At 34.0% G+C, this 9,784-nt stretch overlaps 1 pseudogene; it reads left to right on the plus strand.

Annotated features, from left to right (window-relative positions):
• Positions 1-1,167: 1,167 nt before the first annotated feature.
• On the plus strand, positions 1,168-9,236 carry LOC120201810 (annotated as a pseudogene).
• Positions 9,237-9,784: the final 548 nt, after the last annotated feature.

Below are 9,784 nucleotides of genomic sequence, written 5' to 3' on the forward strand. Positions count from 1 at the left end.
TTGTATACACATCTAAATCAATAGCCGTTCATTTTAAACGAAACTAGACTGATATAAAAATCCAACAATATAGATATCATCCTATAATCACTTTTGTTTAATTTATGGTGATTTTTTAAACTTACTATTTAAATAATAATTTATAGTCGACTTTCCCTAATTAACATCCTTAGCTTATTCTATAATTCTATTAGCTTGCCAAATGAACATTTATGCATGAATCACAAATCACATAATATTTAGGAGCCACTTATTCCCATAGTAACTCCATCACAGGCTCACTGTAAGCCAATGTTTGTTCGATAACATAAATGCACATTAAATATGCATTCACATATGTCCTAAGCTTGCAACATTTCTTAGAAATTCACATTTCATGCGTAAGATTATCCTTAGCTTTAATATTGTTTAATATTGATTTTAATCATAATCTAAATGAACACCATTTTTAAAACATATACGATTCAAACCACATGTTAGTATCTTACTAACATAGACACATATTAGAAAGAAATTCTCAAAAATCTTTCGATGCTCATTCTATACAAATTTTATGTCACGTCATAAGCGTTGACCTTAACACTTCTAATTGATCATTCAAGTCCATTTTTTTTCTTCTAAATTCATCAAAACTCCACATAATATTTTCACTTAAGTTTTCAAGTTTTTCATATTTGTGATTCGATCCTCAACTTTTACCAATTTTCCAAAATCAAACCTCTAACTATGAATTCTTTTTAGAATTCATATCATCTTTTTTCATTTAATTCATAATGATCCTTCATCCTTAGTCTAGCTTAAAATTCTAACATTAAAATTCAAGCTATTCCAATCGTCAAAACATCAAATTGAATCAAAATTCCACCAACCTCAATAAATCCTAACCATGGCTAACATGGTTTAAGCTTCTACACTTGATTTTAATCATTACTCATGCTTTAGAATTATTCAACAACTTCAATAACATAAAAATCTTCCATCAAATCTTCAAAATTAAACATGTTATTCAAACACCCAATTCATGAAATTCATCATCCAAATTAAAGGGACTGAACTGATTGAATGCACACATGAATAATTTGGGACAAAAATAGAAAAGTAGTATATTTTGAGGAACAAATTGTTTAAAAATTTATCTCTTGCTCTCACACAAATTTCAATCTTCCACTGCTTTGCTCCTGCCTTCTCAAATCTTCCTTTCCCCCCTTCCCTCTGTTTTAGCCATTGTCAACAGCAACACTAACCCCGTAAGGAAAGAGAACGGAGCTGAAGAAGATTTTTACAATGCTCTGTTGAACCACTTTCATGTCTCTCCCCCCCACCAAACGTTCTTTCTCCAACGCCACTTCTTCTTCTTCTTCCTCATCGCATCATTTCCAGCCTCCACTGAAGAAAGCCAAGTCCCAAGCCGTTGCTCTCTCTCTCGACCCTAACAAAAACGGCCTCCATCACCACCGTAACAGCCAAGACGATAACAGCGTGGCTTTCGACCTTCATCTATGCCCCTCGACGATGATTCCAAGCCCGACGATGGTCGTACGCCCGCCGCCGCTAATTTGTCTCGCAAAAAGGCTACCCCGCCTCAACCTGCCAAAAAACTTGTCATCAAACTCGTTAGAGGTTGAGTTTCGTGATCCCTTTCTTTAATGTGAAATTTATTTTCTGTGTCGTTTATAAAATTTCCCCTTTAGTTGATTTCGGAGTTTGATCTTAGAATTCGATTGGATTTTTTGGTTGGGCCATTTTTGGAATGAAAAAAAATTAGGGATTGGGGAAGGTGAATTTAGAAACTTGGTGTTTTGTTTTACTGAGATTTATCTGTTGCCAAGTACTTTCAATCACTTCCTATGTAGCTTTTGCCTAAGATTTTGTACAGCTCTATCAACGAATCTTAAGAAGTGTTGCTTTTTCCGGCATAATGCGGTCATGACTTCAACCATTTACTAAATTTTTTATGATAATTTGCATTTTGGTATCGGGTTTTAGGAGGCAATCTATTCATGTTAAACAATTTCAGTGTCCTAATTGATTTGTTAGTATAAAGGGTTTTGTTAAATAGTGCCCTCAATGCAATTCTATTTATCATTTTGAATTCAGTTGACGAAGACATTACTATACATAGTAACCTCAAAGAATTCATTTAGGTAGAGTTTGGTTCGCTGGAATGTTTACGAGGGAATTGGAATCTGTCAGGAATTGGAATCCAATTTCATATTCTGTTTGGTTCGCAGACATGTCAGATGAATTTAATTTCAGTAATGTAAAATGACAGGATTACTCTTCTTGTTTTTTTTTGCTTAATTTTATTTTGTTTTATAAATTACATGTAGCAATATATTATAAAAATTTAAAAAATATTAAATTTTAATTTTATTGATTGATTATTCATTTCAATAAATTATAAAAATCATGTTAATAAATATCATAAGTTAAAATCATCCCAGGGATGGCCATGGGTCGGGTTGGGTCGGGTTTTTGGTCCACCCGACCCGATCCGAGAACAAGGGAACCTCCATCCGAGACCCGATCTGACCAAATTAAAGTTTTACCCGACCCGACCCGAATATATGAATTAGAAACCTGACCCGAAATAATAAAAAAAATTATTTTTATTCAATAAAAACAGTGACTTAATTGAAAAAAAATTATATATAGAGGGGTATTATTGTAATTATTCTTAAATATATAAGGAAAAATTATATATTTTTTGGGTCGGGTCGGGTATTTTTCACCCTAAACCCGAACCCGACACGACATAATAAAAAAATATTTTTATTCAATAAAAACAGTGACTTAATTGAAAAAAATTATATATAAAGGGGTATTATTGTAATTATTCCTAAATATAAGGTAAAATTATATATATTTTTGGGTCGGGTCGGGTATTTTTCACCCTAAACCCGAACACGACCCGACCCGAATATTACACTTAAAAAAACCGACCGACCCGACTAAAATAAAGTTTCACCCGACCCGACCCGAAATAATAAAAAAGTATTTTTATTCAATATATGAATAAGTTACCAAAATATTGATGAGGGTAGTATGGTCAAATTTCAATTCCCTCCAACAAGGGAATTGAATTCCATCATAGAATAGATGAAATTCACTTTCCCTCATTTGATGGAAAGTTGAAGTCATGAGGGATTCCAATTCCCTTTGAAAACTTGAACCAAACATTGGAAAGTGGTGGAATTGGATTCTAATTCCCCCTAATTTCAAGGGATTCTTGTGAACCAAACGCCACCTTAGGGATCTGGATAGCAAAATCCTAATTACATTTGATGTTTTTTGCCCTTGAGATGTGGGACTAGTACTTACGCAACTCTACATGAAAAACTCTGAACGTTTCTTCATTTTGGATTGTTTTTCAGTTTGCCCTTCTCAGTTATTTTATCACAGGAAAATTTAGTGTGAATGTTGTTTTGAAGATATCCTGTGAAACCCCTGAGCTTTTAGAAAAGTTCATTACCATACTCTTTTAGACCTTCCATGATGCATGCTTGCATAAGTATAATCAGTTGCATCATCTTCCTAAACAACTGAGAATGGGTTTTGGTTAGCAGGTTACTTTTATTTGTAAGTTTACTTGCAAGGAGTTGTACCTAGGGTTTAAATAAGATTTTTTATTTTTATTTTCAAATCAAGTTGTAAGTTTACTTGCAAGGAATTGTAATGAGGGTTGAAGTAAGTTTGTTTTATATTTTCAAATCAAATTACATCTCCAATACAATGTTGTTTGTATGAACTCAGGAAACTAGAAGCACATTGCTAACAAGAAAATATTTAGGACATGTATTGAGAAATGTACGGAATTGTAATGAGGGTTGAAGTAAGTTTGTTTTATATTTTCGAATCAAATTACATCTTCAATACAATGTTGTTTATATGAATTCAGGAAACTAGAAGCACATTACCAACAAGAAAATATTTAGGACATATATTGAGAAATGTTTCTGATACATTTCAACTTGTCTTGTTTTTATATAGCGAAACCTATATTGCCTACGAATTTTGAGGAGGAGACATGGGCAAAGCTGAAGTCCGCCATTACTGCTATATTTTTTAAGCAACCAGATTCTTGTGACTTGGAGAAGCTTTACCAGGTAAGTATCACATATTTATTCTTTTTCACTATTTTGATTATGATAGCCATTTACAATGCGAGCAATATTGCCTCTTGATATTTGAGTGTGCTTCTCTTTAGGCTGTCAATGATCTTTGCCTGCACAAGATGGGAGGAAGCCTTTACCGACGGATTGAAAAAGAGTGTGAAGAACATATATCGGCAACACTAAGATCTTTGGTTGGGCAAAGCCCAGATTTGGTTGTTTTCTTATCACTTGTTGAGAAATTTTGGCAAGATCTTTGTGATCAAATCTTAATGATTCGTGGTATAGCCTTGTCTCTAGACAGAACATATGTTAAACAAACCCCAAATGTACGTTCATTGTGGGACATGGGCTTGCAGCTCTTCCGTAGACATCTTTCTTTGGCTCCTGAAGTCGAGCACAAAACTGTCACAGGTCTTTTGAGAATGATTGAGGGTGAGAGGTAATTCTAAAGAATTTTAAATTGAAATATTCAACTTCTTTATTGTTGTTGAGGGTGAGGTTTTTTTTCATGTATCAACCTAACCTGGCTAAAGATGCATAATAGTTTTAGATGAATGTTGTAAAGAATCGGGTATCATTAAGTTTTGCAGAATTTATGGATGAACTCAATTGGTTGCTATTGTAGTGGCATTGCTTATAGACATCAATCATAATGTGAGTGGATGAAAGTGTATTAGGTAAACTAATGTGATAGTCAACTTGTTTTAAATGTCTTCCAACCAAATTGATGTCATGCTGGATTTTCTGTGCAAGAATTAGTGGAGCTAAAAATTGAAAAAAATCATCGTGCAACATGTTGAGTATTGATTAAGGTGAATAAACTCATAGCTTCTTGTTTTAATGTCATTATTCCCTTGTCTTGTTTACTTCTATGGTTTTACCAGCCTAAGGCATAAGATTCTAGTTGGCAAAGGCTAGAGGACAAGAGGTGGTAACATATTTTTCTATTGTGGAAAGAAGTCTCTTGAAGGCCAGTTAGAATGTCTGATCAATTTAACTGTAACTTAACTTACTGTCAATCATTTCCTTTGTAGCTGTTGTTAACAATTCTGATGTTACAAGTTTTTATTTGAATTTGCAACTTGGCATCCTCTGTGTTTTGTTTTTGATCATGCAGGCTAGGTGAAGCAGTGGATAGGACACTCCTTAATCATCTTTTGAAGATGTTTACTGCTTTAGGTATTTACTCTGAAAGCTTTGAAAAGCCATTCCTGGAGTGCACCTCCGAGTTTTATGCAGCTGAAGGAATGAAATACATGCAGCAATCTGATGTTCCGGATTACCTGAAGCATGTAGAGGTACTTTTCATATGTTATGTTTGCAGTTAGCAGTGACTACTGACTGCTGCAGAGTGCAGTGGTGCTCTATATTTTGAATTCTACATGTTTTTTTACCATATAATAATAATGATAATAGCCTAATATATCATCGTATTCCACGGAATTTACATGTTTATCCCTCTGAGATTTTGGATAAGTTCATGTATGCAATATATTCGGGATATACTTGCAGATGAGGTTACATGAAGAACATGAAAGGTGCTTACTCTACCTGGATGCTCTTACAAGAAAGCCACTTATAGCAACAGCAGAAAAGCAACTGCTTGAACGTCATATACCTGCCATTCTTGATAAGGTATGACTGCAGTTCATTGCACGTTGAATGCCTGCTTGAATTTGAATATTTTTCATAGTAATATATATTTTTCTAATTTCTGCAGGGCTTTTTGACACTGATGGACGGACGTCGTATTGAGGACCTTCGAGAACGTACTCACTGTTTTCAAGGGTCATTGCTTTTGAATCACTTAGGCAGGTGTTAAGTTCTTATATTAGGAGAACTGGACAAGGCATTGTCATGGATGAAGAGAAAGACAAGGACATGGTGTCTTCCTTGTTAGAATTCAAAGCTTCACTTGACTCAATATGGGAAGACAGCTTTTCCAAAAATGAGGCATTTAGCAACACCATCAAAGATTCTTTTGAGCATTTAACTAACCTTCGTCAGGTTAGCATGTTTTGTCCTCTGTTTTGGAAGTTATTTTCTTTTTAAAATGCATTTAGTAATATTCATTTTAAATTACAATATTTAATTGTGACTGATGGCTGAAATTTGTGTCATGTTTAATAGAACCTACCTTCTGAGCTGATTGTAAAGTTTCTGGATGAAAAGCTTCGTGCTGGTAATAAGGGTATTTCTGAAGAGGAATTAGAGGGCACACTTGATAAAGCTTTGGTTTTATTCAGGTTCATCCAGGTAGAGTTCATGTTTTCCCAATAAGTAATATTAAATTTACTTTCGCTTCAAATGGAGTTTCTCTTTTTGTTCATTTCTTGCTTTTATTCTCCCTCCGTAAATTATTGCTAGAGATGTGAATGATTGTTTGTTGGTTATCAAGGGCAAGGATGTCTTTGAAGCATTCTATAAGAAGGATCTTGCAAAAAGGCTGCTTCTAGGAAAGAGTGCTTCTATAGATGCTGAGAAATCTATGATTTCTAAGGTCAGTTTATTTTTGAATCAGATGTTTTAGGTGGTTTTAGACCACATATGTTTAGTATTATATTTCTTGTGGTCTTATACTAAAGTTTGGTCCCTCCACCTATTACCAATTGGTTTAAAGTTGGATACTTAACAAAATGGCTTCTCTCTCTCTCTCGTTCTCTCTGAAGAGTGTATTAAATTGTTACATTGTTATGATGGTGCAGCTGAAGACTGAATGTGGCACAGCCAATTTACAAACAAACTTGAAGGAATGCTCAAGGTCTGCCGCTGTATTTATTTATTTAAACTTCCCTAGAAATGCATTAAATATGTGTTGCCATTGGAACTTCTAATCAAGAATCAAGTGTATCTGGTGTTTTTGTTCTGTAAACATGGGCAATCCAGTAACTCTTATAACCACTTGGCATATTTAACTCCACTGGTAATGGCATTGGTTCCAGAATGTTATTCCTCAAGTCATGATTTTAGCTAATTATGAGTTTCCCTGCAAATAGTATGTTATATGTAGCGAATTAATTGTATCTTGAGGATTGATTACACAAATAATTATTCAAGTAATAGAATTAAGAACAGAAAAAAGGATTCTAAGAAAGATTTATTCACAATCTGCAAAATTTTTGGAGTTTGTGTGATACTGGACTTATTTCACTGTTACTAGTTTCTTATGCCCACGTTGACAGAGCAAACCTCATTTACTCTTTGGTAGTAGAGTACCTGGAAATTAGGAAGAAATAGCACATTGAAATGCACACTTGAATTTCCTTTCCAGTTTGAGGGAAACTAGTGATATGAGAGAAATTGGAATGTGATATTAATGCAGTTGTCGCCATAGATTAGAACTATAGCTTTTATTTTATTTTATTTTTTAAAATGATATGTATGGACTTGTGTTAGTCGTTAAATCACCTCTTGTTCTAGGATTGATCTTTCTGATTGTGGTTTTATGTCAAAGGGTTCGTGCTCTTTCCCAGAAATCATCCGTGGAACTTAACATGGGAGGATGAATTTGGAACATTTTTTCATTATAAATATGCTTGTAATCAATTTTTAAACAAAATTCTTTATTGTGTGTGTATATCCATGCTTATTTTCTTTGATGTGTTACAAATTGAAAAATAAACCTTAATTGTGTTGAATGTGAATTCTTGTGATTTTCATATAGGACATTGAATTATCAAAGGAGATAAATGAATCATTCAAGCAGTCATCCCAGGCCAGGTCAAAGCTTCCATCAGGAATTGAGATGATTTTCCCAAAGGGAAAAAGGAACTGTCAGTTTCCTTATACCAGGTTAGTCTATTGGTGTCTCGGTGACCATTGTTCTGTCATTATGTTTTCGAATTTTCTCTAGAAGCACAGTTCCAATATTTTTCTGGGTTTGTCATTGTTTACCCTCTAGACCGTAGTTCTGATGTTGTTCAACGATGCCCAAAAGCTTAGCTTTCAATACATTAAGGGTTCCACTGGCATTGAGGAGGACCTTGCAGTCCCTCGCATGTGGGAAAGTTAGAGTCCTACAAAAGGTATGTCCATTTACCATTTCTTAATTTCTTGTATCTGCTGGTAAAGTTAATACATTGTTTATTTTACTTCGTCCCATTTTCTTTATTCCTTTTCTGAATCTGTATGCTGCAGTTGCCGAAAGGGAGGGATGTGGAAGATGATGATTGATTCGTTTTCAATGAAGGATTTACTGCTTCTCTCTATCGTATAAAGGTAAATGTATTTTGCACTTTCAAGCTGATAAATATATTTTGAAAGATCAAACTAAATGGTTCGTGTATATCGATGCTATCCCACTGAATTCAAATACAGAGGATTACTGATAAATCTGTTTCACTCGCATGATAAGGCATCAAATATAGTTTTCGTGTTGGAATGCAGGTAAATGCAATCCAGATGAAAGAGACGGTGGAAGAGAACACTAGCACTACCGTGAGAGTATTTCAAGACCGTCAATATCAGGTTCATCTTTGCTTCACACTCGTATTCTCTTCTTATCCATCCACCAAAAACAAATAAAAATAACGGAATAGAAAGCAATCTCTATAGGAGCTTAATCATTTGCCATTATTGCTTGATTTATTGCAGGTTGATGCTGTCATTGTTCGGATAATGAAGACAAGGAAAGTGTTGAGCCACTCTTTTGATAACTGAACTCTTCTACCAGATAAAGCATATTCTTCTTTTGCATTGTCCGAGGAGTTCCGAGTAACATCTAATCACAATCGTAGCAAAAAATAAATAAAGTTGAAGTTGGTGTTACTGTTTAAGAGTTATCATGCCATTAACCAGTCTCCTGCAAATTATGATCTCTAGACATCGAAGAGGATAATGTGCCTTTAAGTTGCATATTTAACATACTCATTAAGTTTGTTGGATTAACAGCTTAAGTTCCCCATAAAACCAGCTGATTTGAAGAAAAGGATTGAATATCTGATCGAGCGGGACAAGAACAACCCACAAATATACAATTACTTGGCATAGTTTTCCCATTCATCTTATTTTTCTTTGCTTCGATGATCTGCTCTTGTAAATGACGGGTTAAAACATGGAACTGAAATCCCTCGTCAGATCCATGTACAGTGGTAGCTTGTAGTGCTTACATTGTTGCATCCGGGACTGTAATTGTAAAAGCATATTTGGCTTCTGCTGCTTTCTTACCATTTTTACGGATTTCACAATGCCTTTGAGGTTTTTGTGTTTATCTTGTTTCATGTACTGATCCTTTTTATTTTGACGGAACATCAAAATTAGCTTTCAATGTTTATCGAAATGGTTATTTTTTACTCTTATATTATTTTGGAACATTTTGGGTCAAAAAATCCTTTCGTGGATAGAAATTGTTAGCCAACATTTTAAAATAGGGGTCTATTTCTCGTAAAATAAAATGTTAAGGACGAAAATATTAAAAGAATAAAGGTTAAAGTGATTATTTAGTGAAATATTAGAAGTATTTTTTATATTGAAAAAAAATTTTAGGAGTTAAAATATTAAAAAAAAGAATAAGATTAAAATGATCGTTTTAATAAATATTATGCCTTTTATATTCTAGTAAATAGTAGAAGTTTGGCCCTAACGTTAGCCTGGGATTGCTTTACTTTCGTTTGCTTTACTTTCGTTGAATTTTTTGGATTTTTAACTGTTTACTTTTATATGGATTGGAT

Source organism: Hibiscus syriacus, unplaced genomic scaffold (genome assembly GCF_006381635.1).
Source record: "Hibiscus syriacus cultivar Baekdansim isolate YM2019G1 unplaced genomic scaffold, ASM638163v2 tig00008013_pilon, whole genome shotgun sequence".
Lineage (NCBI taxonomy): Eukaryota > Viridiplantae > Streptophyta > Magnoliopsida > Malvales > Malvaceae > Hibiscus > Hibiscus syriacus.